The following is a 15,291-nucleotide window of genomic DNA, read 5'->3' as shown; positions in this document are numbered from 1 at the left end:
ATATTATGTGAGACAATTCTAAAAATATATTGATTTATTAAAGAACTGACATGCAATTTACAGTTGGTGATTCAATTGCAACATTAACAGTTCCAAAAACAAAAATCTTACAATTCTATTATCAGAGATCTTTATTCTCAAATCTTAACTTTGTTACATTTCTTAGTCTTATTCCAGGATATCCACCAAAATCAAATACAGTACAATACCTTGATCCCTGAGGTACAAAGAGTTGAAAACTTAGAGCTAGCTCTGAAGCTGAGAATCGCTTTGCCCCTTTACAGCGAATCTATCATCCCATTTGAAAGTTCAATTTTTATACACTTTTGCAGTGGCATTTCCTTTGAAGTTTTCTGCTGATGTAAGCTAATTATCTCTAGTCATTTTTCTGCTGACCCCTGCTATTTTTACAGTTAGATCAGCTGGTAGCATTAAGAATTATGTCTCTATCCTAGGTGTTTGAAGCTTATCATTAAAAATGGTGTGGAGCAGGTGCATCTATTTGATGTCATTTTTACCAAGGTCTTCTATTTTATTCTTTTTATGATGTGTAAATTAAAAACACCTCAACTGGGTGCACCATTGTCTTCTTAGTTACCTCAGCTGCTTGTAACACAGACTCGTGTCTCCTGTGTTTCATTTGATGTCACTTTCATGAAAGCATATGTTTCTTAATCTTATGTGATTCTTTCCAAAGTGTAATTTAAGACACCTTAACAGGGTGTACCATTGTGTTCTTCCCAAGGCTTCAAACTATCAGGAACCTCCAACCTCCTGTTTCAATAAGGTTATTCATTCAGTGTCAACAACTTATCTTATCTCAATAGCCTGTATGCTGTTTACAGCTTCTCCATTGTTAGGTTTTTAGATTTAAGCCCAGTTTGTCATGTTACAAAGGCCAGAATTCTTTCATAGAATGGTGTGGTTTTCTGAATATGGCTTATTACTTCACAAATTGTTGTTGCAGTTACAATTACTGTACACTATTATTGGACAAATAATTTCAGGCCAAGTGAACAACCATGATCTCTTCTCTAAGTACATTTAAAATGAATCGTTTGTTAATTTATCATTCATTTTTATTTATGGGACTGAATACAGAATGCAATACAAGCCAGAGTTCAAAGTGTTTGAGACATTCATCGCACTTTCTGAATATGCGTCTGTAAGTCTGGCTGCTGACAGAAATGGGAACTGAAGAAATATTAATTATTTGACAACAAAATACAAAAGTCATTTGGAGAGTTGTGTGTTTATCATTTCACAACACCATCTACTATTAGAACTAATAAAAATCTATAAACATGGGAACCCAGGTGAGAATATCTACCCCAAACTCTTGCATAAATTTAGCGAACTAAAAAAAAATGGGGAAATTAAGTACCTTGAGCAGGGTTCAATCCTATAGTGGGAAGCCATTTTTGTGAGGATTTAAGAACACATGGACATTCTGCCATTCCACTGCACACCATATACAATCTGCCCTATCAAGATTATATCCAATCATCATCAAGCAAAACTACAGAACGTCTAATTTTATATTCTATTCTATCTTTGATTGATTGCCTTCCTGGACATGACATTCCCATGGCCACTGCTAATCGAGGACTATATCTTTCCACGTGGTATTCATCATCTCTATCTGTACTTATGCTTACAACCAGCAGTGATGCTCTGGATTAGATAGTCAACCAGTTCATTTTTGAAGGTGTTAACTGAAATAGTATTCATTGCTTTAGCTGAGCACTTACTTCACATATCCTTATTGCTCGGATCTTGTTAATTTTAGCTTAGAAATTGCAGCAGGGTGGGATTTCCACCTATCCATGTGCTCTTGGCATGAACCCATCCCCAATCATGGGGATGGAGTCATTTAAATATATAAACACCTACACCATTAACTGTACTACAGGGCACCCACACTATGGAGCGAGCAAAATTGTGGAACACTACCTTGCTGGTCTGGGCCATGAAGCTACAAACCCACATTTCTTGGTCTGCAGACTCTTAATTGCAGTGGTTGATGGCAATTTCCATCACCAATTAAGAGGTAGCATGTGCCCCCTTCTTAAAGGGGCACAACCAATAAAAACTGTAATTTAAAGCAAAATTAAAGGAAACTTAAATCAAAGTTCTATTTTCCAGGGTGATGATGCACTCCAGCCCCTCCGGTGTCCACCGGTCATGGAAGGCCTCCAGCGACTTGGTCTGCTGCATCCTATCTGGTTTGCTGATAACCAAATGACAAATCAACCTTTCTTGAATCAATTGCTATTTGAATACGATGTTGTGGGGCACCCCATTAACCCAGTTTTAGGACAGAGTACTTACCACTGGCCGTACACTAAATGGTGGGCTGAGCAGCAGAAATGATTAGTACTTTCTGAAGCTGAAGGGGATGATGGTGGTGAAGAGGAGGGAGAGGGCCCTACATCTCCACATTAGGAGAAGGGTGCACATGAACTAATGAGGACCAGTCCAGAAACTGCAGTGAGTTAGTGGTGGAGCCACATATGCGGGTAGAAGTCTCCCCCCCAAAACAGGAGCAAAACCCTTCTCATTGTCATGGCAACCCAAAGTGATTCACAGCCAATTCATTTATTTTGAAAGTGTAGTAACAGTTGTCAGATAAACAAACATGGCAGCCAATTTGCACACAGCAAACTTCCACAAATTGTAAATCTCTTTGCTCCAACAATTCAGAATACCAGAACAGCTAGGAAACAAACTGTGATAAATCCATGTAGCGAAACAAGGAACTCGAAGAGGCGAGATATTAGAATTAGCCCGTGTACTTTATTAAACAACTGCGTAACAAACATACAGACCTGCATCCTCCCATTCCACCTCCCCTGACCTTAACAAGCAGCAGCACTAGCTACAGTACCATCTGATGGATAACCTTAATCATAACATCCCAGATTACTATATTCCTCCCCCCTTAAGATTTCAGTATGAATTTCTTAACAAACAACCATTCCTAAGGGTCACATAAGAAGTCTCCATTCTCTATGTTCAATACTTGACGAATCTAACTGGTCAGTACCAATCTCTCTAGTGGCTTGCGAGCCCTTTGTAAACGTCTAACAGTAAAGTCCCTGCTTGTTTGTGGTGAAGCCACCAGCTGCTCCTGAGCAGTGCTCAGAGTATCTGGCACTGCAACGATGGTTTCCTCTTGATGAATGGGTTCCTGTGGAATTGTCTCTGTCCATGGTGGTGGCACCACAGATGCACTTGGATAACTGGAGGCAACCCTGTCCTCAGCCATTGCATCTGGAACCTCAATTTCAATTTCCCCTTGTCTGGTAAGTATCTGATCTACATGTCTGCGTACTACCCTACTATTTCCCAACATGACCTTGTATGATACTGGACCTGTCATTGAGTCTATGAAGCCAGGAATCCACTTTGGTCCATAACTGAAATTCCTGGTAAGGACCGCATCTCCTTCTCCAAAACTTCGGCTCTTTGTTCTTTTGTCATGGTTCTCTTTTTGTTTGTTTTGTCTGTTTTCCATTTTCCTTTTTAGGTCTGGGTAGACAAGGTCAAGAGTGGAGCATAGTCTACGACCTAATAACATCTCAGCAGGAGAGAGTCCTGTGGTGGATTGAGGTGTTATTCCAAAGCTGAACAGAACCCGTGACACTTTGGCTGCTAAACTCCCTTCTGCACTTGTTTTTTAATCATCTCTTTAAATGTTTGTACGGCTCTCTCCGCATGTCCATTTGAGGACAGATGATATGGAGCCGAGGTCACCTGCACTATGCCATTGTTCCTCATGAACTCTTTTGTCTCTGTACTCACAAAACAAGTGGCATTGTCACTTACCATGATCTCCGGTAGCCCTTGATTACTGAAGCTCTGACGCAGGCAGTCTATAGTAGTAGTGGAGGAAGCAGAATTAACAGGATAAACATCCATCCATTTGGAATGTGCATCAATGATTATGAGGAACATCTTCCCCATGAATGGACCCGCATAATCTAAGTGTAATCTTCTCCATGGTTTATCCGGCCACTCCCAGGCGTGGAGAGGAGCCGCTGCTGGTGCCTTCCCGTGTACCTGACAAGTGCTGCATGTCTTGACTAGATTTTCTATCTCCTCATCTAGCTTTGGCCACCACAAGTAACTCCTAGCCAAGGCTTTCATACGCGAGACCCCAGGATGACACTGATGTAGTTGCTCTAGGATAGACTGTCGTGCTGGCTGTGGAATAATCACTCGTGCTCCCCACAATACACAACCATCCTGCACACTCAGCTCTGTTTTCCTGACACTGTAGGGTGTGAAGTCAGTCCCTTCCGGATGCTGTGGCCATCCCCTCACCACATATTCTCGAACTCTAGACAGTACTGGATCTTTACCTGTCCATGTTCTTACTTGTTCTGCAGTCACAAGTGCCGTGTCAGTGTCCTCCAGCATCAAAACTCTGTCCTCTGGAGCTGCAAGGATAGGTGTGCCTGGCAGTGGAAGACAGCTCAGGCATCTGCGTTCCCATGGTACTTGCCCACCTTGTAGATAATGGCATACTCATATGCCCTCAATGTCACGTCACTGCTCATCTCTGGATCCGGGGTGACACCATCTGTGGAACTGCTTTCATTTCATTGAAAAGAGAGAGAAGAGGTTTATGATCAGTGCATATGGTGAACTTCCTGCCATATATGTACTTGTGGAACCTCTGTAACCCAAACATTACAGCTAACGCCTCTTTGTCTAACTGGGAATAGTTTTTTTCCGCTGGTGTTAGAGTTCGGGACATAAACCCTATTGGTCTTTCAGTTCCATCTTTCATGCAGTGTGAAAGAACTGCCCCCACCCCATAAGGTGAAGCATCACAAGAGAGAATGATGTCTGTCTCTTCATTGTAGTGAACCAGCACATCCGACGACAGCATCAGTTTCTTGGACTGTTCAAATGAAACCCCCTGCTTCTCTCCCCACTGCCACTGTGTCTCCTTGTGCAGTAGTTTGTGAAGAGGTGCTAACACTGTTGACAAGTTTGGTAAAAACCTGTTATAATAATTCAGCAGTCCCAGGTAAGCTTTTAACTCAGCCACATTGGTAGGAGCAGGGGCGTCCTGCCGTGCTTGTACCTTCTCCTTGATTGGATGGAGCCTGGTGGCGTCCACTCTGTGTCCCAGGAACACTGCCTCATTCCCCAGGAAAGTGCACTTACTCCTCTTGAGCCATAACCCTGCCCTCTCCAATCTCTGTAGTACCTCTCTCAGAGTGCTCAGATGCTCCTGGTCGGTTCTTCCCGTCATCAGAATGTCATCCAGATAGATGGAAACATGTGGAATCCCTTGCAGTATACCTTCGATTGTCCTCTGGAAGATAGCTGGACTTGATGAGGCACCAAACGGTAAGCGCTTATATGTAAACAAGCCCTTGTGTGTATTTATGGTAACATACTTCTTTGATTCGTCATCCAGTGTAATCTGCAAGTATGCATGACTCATATCCAACTTTGTGAATTTCTTTCCTCCAGCCAAGTTTGCAAAGAGATCCTTTGTTTTGGGAATAGGATACTGCTCTAGTTTGGACACCCGATTGACTGTCAATTCATAATCTCCACAGAGTCTTACCGAATTGTCCGGTTTTAAAACAGGTACTATGGGAGCTGCCCATTCTGAACATTTCACTGGCTCCAGTATGTTCTCTCTCAATAGACGGTCAAGCTCACCCTCTACCTTTGGTTTCATGGCATAAGGCACAGGTTGTTGTTTAAAAAACCTTGGCGGTGCCTCCTTGTCTACATAAATCTTAGCTGGGGGGCCATTAAATGTGCCAAGTTCCTCCTTGAACACATTCTCATGTTCACTCAGCACTTCTTGCAATGTCAACTGTTTGCCCTCATCTATTTGATTTACTGCTCCCCAGTCTAATTTAAGTTCTTTTATCCAGCCCCGACCTAACAGCTTTGGTCCGGTACCCGATACTATAACTATAGGTAGCTGTTCCACTGTGTCCCTGTGTTGCACAGTTACATTAGCTGCAACTAATGTCGCTACTCGTTCACCTGTATATGTTTTAAGATGCAGAGAGCAAGACTTTAACTCTGGAACTTTTGCATGGTTCCACAATTTTGAATACTCTGCCCTGTTCATTATGGTTACACTGCATCCTGTATCAACTTCAAAGTTCACCTTAGAGTCATTTACTGTCAGTTGCAATGTGATAGGAGCCACTTTTGGAATGTTTTCTAACATGCTATACATTATGAACATGTCCCCTTCTTCCTCAGCTTCCCCGCTGATGTGGTGTGCTCCATGTTTTTTCACTTCTCTTCCTTGGTTTTGCTTTCCTCCCCCTTTTGGTTTGGATTCCTCCACAGGTGATTTTGCCCTGCATGCTCATTTTATATGTCCTTGTTTCCCACACTTGTGGCACTTTTCCTCCAGAAACTGGCATTCACTCGCCAGGTGATTGCCCTTGCATCTATAACATGCCTTCACATGCTCACATTGTAGTTTCTGACGCATGTTTAACTTGTGCACAATAACCTGACCTGCAACTTGCTTAGCATTAGCCCTGTCTGAACCCTGTATTTCTTTTACATCTCGGTTCGCTGTCTCTATGGCTTGAGCAAGTTCCAATGCTTTTTCATAAGTAAGCCCAGTCTCGGATAATAATCTACGCTGCATTCGGTCATCCATTATTCCACAAACTAGCCTATCTCTCAGCATTTCCTTCAGGCTGTTCCCATAATTGCAATCTTGTGCTAATTTACGCAACACCGCTACACAGTCCATTACACTCTCTTCCTCTTTTCTGTTCCTTGAATTAAACTTGAACCACTGTACAATCTCACTAGGCTTAGGGTTGAAATGTTCTTTTAGCAATGCCACTAATTCAACAATTGATTTGTCTCCAGGCTTTTCAGGACTGAGCAGATTCTTCATCAAACTGTAGGTTTGGCTTCCCACTGAACTAAGCAGAATGGCTTTCCTTTTTCCGGCATCATTTATTTCATTTGCTTCGAAGAAATAACCCCACACTTCACAGTATTCCTCCCAGGTTTGTTCTTGAATATCAAAAGCGGAGACAGTTCCTACCATGGCAGCCATGCTCTCATCCAATTGGCAGCTAACTTTAGCTCGTGAGTTTTTTTTTAAAGTCCCGGCAGACTTCTCTGCTTTATTCAGTGTCCTTTTACCTCGTTGCCAAATGTGATAAATCCATGTAGTGAAACAAGGAACTCGAAGAGGCGAGATATTAGAATTAGTCCGTGTACTTTATTAAACAACTGCATAACAAACATATAGGCCTGCATCCTTCCATTCCACCTCCCCTGACCTTAACTAGCAGCAGCAATAGCTACAGCACCACCTGGTGGATAACCTTAATCATAACATCCCAGATTACTATACAAACTATATCCGGCTGTTACTTTTTGTGGAATGCACAAGGTCAGCAGTGGAATATGCACACCTGGAAGGTCAGCATTGGAGTACACAAATCTGGATTGATGAACACTATTTGTGCAACAATTAAAACTGTAGTTTAACTACTTAAAGAATGGGAAAAGTAATTAATTAAAAGGTGAGTTTTCAGTAGTCAGTTCAATTCCACTGATGCAACTGGATTAGAGATCAAAGTGGCAACAAAGAAAATTGTGAAGATGCTATTATAAATTTACATAGGAACAGGCGTAGGCCATTCAGCCCCTCGAGCCTGTTCCACCATTCAACTAGACAATGGCTGACCTGTACCTTAACTCCATCTACCTGCCTTGGTTCTATAACCCTTAATACCCTTGCCTAAAAAAAAATCAGTTTATCCCAATAATTTCTGGAAAGTATAGATTAACGGTAGCCCACAAAAATGGGAAAGTATAGAAATACAGAGCTTGATCACATGGTAGTGGTAATAATTAAGAGTTTGCAAACACTGAGGTAGACTTACCGCACCCCCCTCTCCTAATCAGTGATGCTAAAAAAAATGTTTGGACCTCATTACGAAAGTGGAGGTGGCAAGAATGGCAAGCACCAAAAAAAAAGACATTTAAATTATTTGGAAGTGGCACATAGAGCTTAGTTTAGCAGCATAGTCATATGGCTACAACATCTTTATTCTTGGTCCAGGGGAAAAATATTATGAAGCCTGTCTCTGTCGGCAGGGGTTCCAAACAACATCCGTATGGTGCTCACAATATTTTGCAATTAATTTGCACTGAGATGATTCTTTAATTATTATTATTATTAAGATGTTGGTGACTTATAAACTTTTGGTTTAGCTCCCACACTACTGGATTAAATGGGACTGATGTTATTCCTATAGTCTCAGCTGTGGCTCAGTGGGTAGCACACTTGTCTCGGAGTCTGGAAGGTTGTGGGTTCAAGTCCCACTCCAGGAACTTGAGCACATAAAGCTAGGCTGACACTCCAGTGCAGTGCTGAGGGAGTGCTGCACTGTCAGAGGTGCCATCTTTCGGATGAGATGTTAAACTGCAGTTCTGTCTGCTCTCTCAGGTGAATGGAAAAGATCCCATGGCACTATTTCGAAGAAGAGCAGGGGAGTTATCCCTGGTGTCCTGGCCAATATTTATCCCTCAACCAACATAAAAAACAGATTATCTGGTCATTATCACATTGCTGGTTGTGGGACCTTGCTGTGTGTTTCCCACATTACAACAGTGACTCCACTTCAAAAGTATTTCATTGTTGTAAGCTGTAAAGCACTTTGAGACATCCGCTGGTCATAAAAGGCGCTATATAAATGCAAGTCTTTCCTTCTATAAACTTAGAAGTGTTGTTTATATACGCACAGTTGCCATGAATAAATTGGTATTGAACAGCTGGAATTAGTTAATGGCTTTTATTATCACACCTGTGCTAGATACAAGATTATTGGCATGGATGAGTGGGAAATACAGGCCATCATTCACAAGCATGATAGAGCCATAAATCTCAAGCAATGAGTGCACAAGTGAGTTATGTAGTTCTTTCACACTAGTGATAGATCTACCAACTCACCCTGGTGAGTGTTAACACACATGTTTTCATCCATTTTGTTCAAAAGGTGTGTTGTTTGAGATCACACACCAAAAACCATTCTCATTTGTAGCAGTTTGTGCGGGAGCTCTTTAAATCTACTTGCTTTATTAGATCATATAACATTACTGAAATTTGGTTTCTCACAGGCCTGTACTCCATATACAAAAATTCTCTAAACCACAATGAAATCATTTGGAAAAAAAGTACAGAATATAAAGATATGTACCATGTAATTCTGAATCTTTAGGTGTACAATAAACAATTCTGAATTTCTGGAAAACACCTTGAATAAATGGCCACTTGAATAAATACGGCTCTGCAAATGCAAAATACCACTTCCTCTGTGTCTAAAAATTACAATTTATGTATCTGAGCATTACAAGGTGATTTTTCCAGGTGAAGTGTGATTAGAGAGGAGACAGTAGTCATCTGGTCACCTAGAATTTGTATGTCAAATTTCACAGCAAAACAATCTAGTGTTCCATCGAATACACACTCAGGATAAACAACTCAAATAAATCACTTTTTATTGACTTAGTACAATTTTTTGTCTTGTTTTGCATTATAGCACCAATTAATAAGAAGCTAGGGCCAACATACATTCATATCTGGCTAGTTTTGAAATCACACCATCGGTGAAAGCTGGAGAAGTTGAAAAATAGCTTGATCTCTGGCCTAACTGTGCACTCTGACTAGAAGATGGTAAGGTAAATCCCTTTGGGTTCTTATCCATGGACTACAGAAGCAGATTCTGCTAGCTGAAGAGACAAACTAAATCTCTAGTGGTCTGCATAAAAGATAATTTGCACGGAGTTGTTAGGCAATGCTGCTTTCATTAGTATTTATGAAATACCTTTATTTTAAATTTGCATTCTTTTTTCAGTTTATATGTAAATTCATAGTCTTAAATTGTTTTTTTAAATTCTTATTGAATGTTACCTAATGACATATGTTTACATCTCTGTAGTGTTGCTTTTTGTAATGTTGTTAAAGCTCGCCAGTCTTTGTGCTTCAAAGATATGTTAAAAAAAATAATCCGCCATGTTAGCAGTAAGCTGCTGTCTACTGAGGTGCATCAAAGTGGAACATTCACTTTAGATGAAGGTGAAGGAATTCTTAGCATAGCTAATTAAAGTGAATTCTCTGCCTGACAGCATTGCTTGGCTGACAGGGAAGGAGAACATGTGTGCTTGCATCTTTCTACAATCTTACCTTGTGCTGCTCATTTGGGAGCCATTCTTCGTATGGTCGTGCATGTTATGAGAAATCCCAACTTGGTTCAGCTATAAATCATACAGGGAACTAGTGAATTTATAAACCATGTAAAAGAAATTTTAATAAAAGTGTTTCAGATAAATCTCCAACTCCTCTATCTCAATTCCACATCAGAGTACTGGCCTGAGATGTACCACCCATATCCAAGGGTTATTGTGGGTAAAATTGGACCTCTTTGCCTGTTTTTTCAGGCGTGAAATGGGTCCACAGCATACTGGAGATCGCAAGCAAGCAAAACGCACTGGAAGTGAGTTTGTCCCCATATTGGGGTGGGTGCCCTTAAGCTTCCCGTGTGCCTGCCCAACTTAGCAGAGCCAATTAAGATATTATAATGAGGGTTGTTATACTGATTTTGGACCCATTTGGGGAATTCGTTTGTGTCAGTATCTGATTCATCAGTTCTTAAGCCCATCTAGTAAATCATTTGAGGGGACTTGTTAGACTGGTTAGAGCTGCAGCAGCATAACTTTAAAACATATTTTAATCTACTTTATGGAGGTGCAGCACTTTTCTGTCTCTACAATTCTGCACAGTTGCCAGTGTTTTGCCTGGTCTGCTGTTGGCGTTGCCAGATCAGGAGCAGCAACACCAGTAAAGGAGTGTCCACAGACCTGCAGTTGCTGCAAGAAGAAGGAGGAGGAGAGCCTGCAAGAGACCTTACATCACACGTGTGCTCAGGATCTGCCGGTCATACCTGAACCTGAGCAGAGCAGTCCAGCAGGCACCCCCGCTTCATGAGGGAAGTGGTCACGGAGCTGTATCACCTGTTGCAACATGAACAGGAGCCTCAAACCAGGGCATGGGAAGCACTGCCTGTGGCCGTCAAGGTTGCTGTGGCCCTGAATTTCTATGCCACAGAGTCGTTCCAGGCTGTAACAGGTGACATCACTCAATATGTTCAGCACTGCTGCATCAGGTATGTCACTCGTGTACACCCCTGGTGCCGAACTTCTGTACTATTTTCCCCATTCTTGCACTCCTAGGTGGTAGTTACCCTGCAGCTGGAGCTTGGGAGGTGGAAGGCTGCTGAACTTCCACTGAAGGCATTTGAGATGGCCATGGAGAGTGACCATGAGGATGTCAGGGCACAGAGGGCCTGGCAGCAGACAGTTGCATCTCATCAGTGGACAAGGTAGCCTCCCAGGTGGCTGTTTAAGACCAACAAGGGTACTAGTTGATAGGCATTCCTCGCTTAAACCTCTCTATCCTCCTTTTAAGACGCTCCTGAAAACCTACCTCTTTGACCAAGTGTTTGGTCATCTGCCCTAATTTCTCCTTATGTGGCTCAGTGTCAAATTTTTGGTTTTGTAATACTCCTGTGAAGTGTCTTAGGACATTTTATTACATAAAACACTATATAAATACAAGTTGTTGTGGTCATCATCTGGCAGGGCAACAGGTATGTTTTCATCCAGAGAGAGGACAGCATGTGCTGCATCCATGGGGTCACTGGCACTTTCATGGGTTGCTTCCTAGTGTTATAATTATAGGGTCTTTGCATTATATTTTCACTCAAGTACAGTGTTGCTAGTCAACCCCATAAACAGTCAGTGTCTAATGTTTGAGTGCCCCCATACTGTCCAATCTTTTGAAGGTCGACCAAGAAAACAGTTGGCAAGACAAGGCTAGATATGACTCGTTAAGCTACATTATTTTACAGCAAGTGAACATACAAAGCAACAGTCATGATCAGATTCACTTACTTGAATTAGCACAAATTGCATTCATGTTACAATACAAAAAATTTAACATGTTGCACTCCACTATATTTGTGGGGCATCTAAGCAAAATAATTAACTACTGTACCACACTGAAGCAGGCCTAGGACCCAGTGGTAAATTAGATATGCAGCCCTAGAGCTTAATGTTCAAAAAACAAGGGAGGTTTATTCACCCACAACAGTTGTGTCTGCATATGCAGAGATGAACAAAATAGTAATAAGGACTACCCTCCAGCCCTTCTTCCTACTCTCCCAACTGCACTATTTTCTTGCCTATTATCATTCCAGCTGGGAGTCATTCCTGATTAGCCTTAGTTGCTTTTAAAGATTGCTTAAGGATATACCACCTTAACGTGGCCATTCTGACATTTTATACAATTTCTTAAAACTCTACCTGCATTGTGGTGTATGTGCCTTTAAGAGCCCCAGGTGTGCTGTAATGCCGGTAATTGCCACTCGGGCTATATAAGCCTGTATATTGTGTATATCCGTTAGAACCCCCCCAGACTTTGCTTAGTAAATACCTATGAACCAACTCCTGTCTTCAGTGTCTTTATCAACACACGGACACTACAGTGGCGACGAAGTGGAAACGGACTTACCTGCAATTCGGCAGCACCTCAAGGACATCGATTCCTCGGGCGTCCAGAAGACTCAAGGAAGTGAGAGAAGCCGTGGTTTCACCAGCTGGCCAAGCTGGTGGCAGGTACTGCGCTAATCCTTCCTGGGCGTCAGGCTGGGGCTCCAGCGGCTGGCTCTACAGCTGAGACAGGCAGCAAAATCGGAGGCAAGCAATAACGGACTGGGAGGGAGCACTCGGGAGACGGCCGGCGCGGCAAGCAGGTCAACGTTCAGACCTCCGGCGGGAACGAGTCTCCAACAGTAAATAAAAAAAAAGAGAACGGAAACCGCAGTAAACAGCGTTGTTATCGGCAGCAGCGGCGGGAAAGTGTGGGAAGCGCCATATCTTTGCTACAGAAAAGAAAAAAAAGCGCGGGAAGCGCCATATCTTTTCTGAAATGCCTAAGTCTGGTAATATTGATGCTTTTGATAGCGAAATAGAGGATTGGACCACATACGTGGAAAGAGTAGAGGTATATTGCACTGCAAATGGAATAGAAGATGAAAAAAAAGCTTCAGTACTTCTGAACTTAATGGGCACAAAGACATACGGGCTGTTACAAAATTTAATCACTCCAGCCAAACCAAAGGACAAGAATTTTAAAGAAATTGTTGATACCCTGCAGGAGCACTTAAACCCAACACCGCTGCTGATAGCGGAACGATTCAAGTTCTTCAAGAGAAATCAACACAAGAATGAAAGTAACGCTGATTACCTAACCGAATTAAGAAAGCTATCAAAGTACTGCCAATTCGGGGCAGGACTATCAGATTATCTTCAAGACAAATTCGTTTGCGGTCTCTTAAGTGAAGGAACACAAAAAAGACTGCTTTCTGAAAAAGATTTAACATTGGACAAAGCTTTCAGTATGGCTGTATCATACGAAGCAGCAGCAAAAGGAGCTGCAGAGATACAACAAAAGACACAGGACTTCGGCACCCATGAAATGACACAGGGTTTCGAAAGATGTTATCGCTGCGGCAGATCCACCCATAACCAGCGGGACTGCTGGTTCAAGGACAAAGCATGCAGGCAATGCGGAAAGATTGGACACATTGCACGGGTATGCCGATCTGGACAAAATAAATCCACTGACAGAAAAAAAAAAATCAATAAAGAAAAGTACAGGAAGGTACAAATGATGACGGACAGTAGCTCCGAAGACCAGAAGAGCGATAGCGACTTCGAAAACAAGAGACTAAGCTGTCTCAAATTACATAATGTACTTGCCAAAGATGATTACCAAACCATTTGGGTTACCCTCACAATAGCAGGGTCCCCAGTTAAAATGGAGCTAGATACAGGATCAGCTCTAACCGTAATAAATCGACGGGATTACGAGAGGCTATTTTCGCATATACCTCTAAAAGACACATCCATTATCTTAAAAACATATACGGGGCAGAAAGTATACCCCAAAGGAAAAATATGGGTGCCTGTTGTATACAACGGCAAAGAAATACAAAAGTTGTATTTATACATTCTACAAGATGGTGGTCCACCGTTGTTGGGACGTGAATGGATCAGGAAGATACGTTTAGACTGGCACTCCATTCAGGCACTGACGGTGACCAGTAAGGAAAAAAACAATGATGACATCATACCTGAACGATTAAAAGACATCTTGGCCAATGCCAAAGAAGTGTTTCAAGAGAAACTAGGAACCTTGAAAGGCATCACCGCCTCAATAAAAGTGGAAGATGCAGCAATTCCCAAATTTTTTAAGGCAAGACCGGTGCCATACGCAATACGTCCAGCAGTCGAGGCAGAGCTGGAGAATTTGGAAAAAGCAGGCGTATTATCCAAAATAGATTGGAGCGAATGGGCAACACCCATCATTCCAGTCATGAAAAAAGCATTGAATAAAGATAAATCTGGAGAACAGAGAAAAATTCGCATCTGTGGTGACTTCAAGGTGACTGTAAACCCGATCCTTCACACAGTACAGTATCCTCTTCCGAGGATAGAAGATATTTTCGCCTCACTATCCGGAGGGAAACGTTTCACCAAAATTGACTTGGCACAGGCATATCTACAGATGGAGGTTGAGGAGGCCTCTAAAAGGTATCTCACGATAAACACACACAAAGGCCTGTACCAGTACAATCGACTGGTTTTTGGAGTAGCATCAGCTCCAGCTATCTGGCAAAGAGCTATGGAGCAAGTCCTGCAAGGGATTCCGGGGACTCAATGCTACCTAGGCGACATCCTTGTAACAGGAGAAAATGACAACGAGCACCTTGCCAATTTGGAGCAGGTGCTCACTAGGCTGAAAGAACGGGGCCTACGAGCGAATCGCCCCAAGTGCGAATTTTTCCAAAATCAGTTATCATATTGTGGCCACATAATTAATAATGAAGGGTTGCATAAGTCACCTGAAAAAATTGAAGCGGTTATAAAAGCCCCAGCACCTGATATTGTTTCACAATTAAGGTCGTTCCTGGGATTAATAAATTACTATCATAAATTTTTACCGAACTTATCAACTCTTCTATACCCTCTTAATGAACTTCTACAAACAGGAGTGATTTGGAAATGGAACAAAGACTGTAAACTTGCCTTCCATAAATGCAAAGACTTAATCACATCCGAAGAAGTTTTGGCTCATTACAACCCATCACTGCCAATCAGACTGGCGTGCGATGCATCCCCTTACGGCATAGGAGCAGTATTATC

The 15,291-nt window shown here is 42.1% G+C and overlaps 1 pseudogene; it reads left to right on the top strand.

Moving 5' to 3' along the window:
* LOC147120562 (uncharacterized) overlaps positions 1-11,409 on the top strand; it is a 179,392-nt pseudogene extending 167,983 nt beyond the window's left edge.
* The last annotated feature ends 3,882 nt before the right edge of the window (positions 11,410-15,291 follow it).

This window comes from Somniosus microcephalus, chromosome 4 (assembly GCF_052327205.1).
Source record: "Somniosus microcephalus isolate GS21.2 chromosome 4, FLI_Smic_1.0, whole genome shotgun sequence".
Classification (NCBI taxonomy): Eukaryota; Metazoa; Chordata; class Chondrichthyes; order Squaliformes; family Somniosidae; genus Somniosus; species Somniosus microcephalus.
The sequence above is the reverse complement of the archived record's forward strand: the minus strand, read 5'-3'. Positions and strand labels throughout refer to the sequence as shown.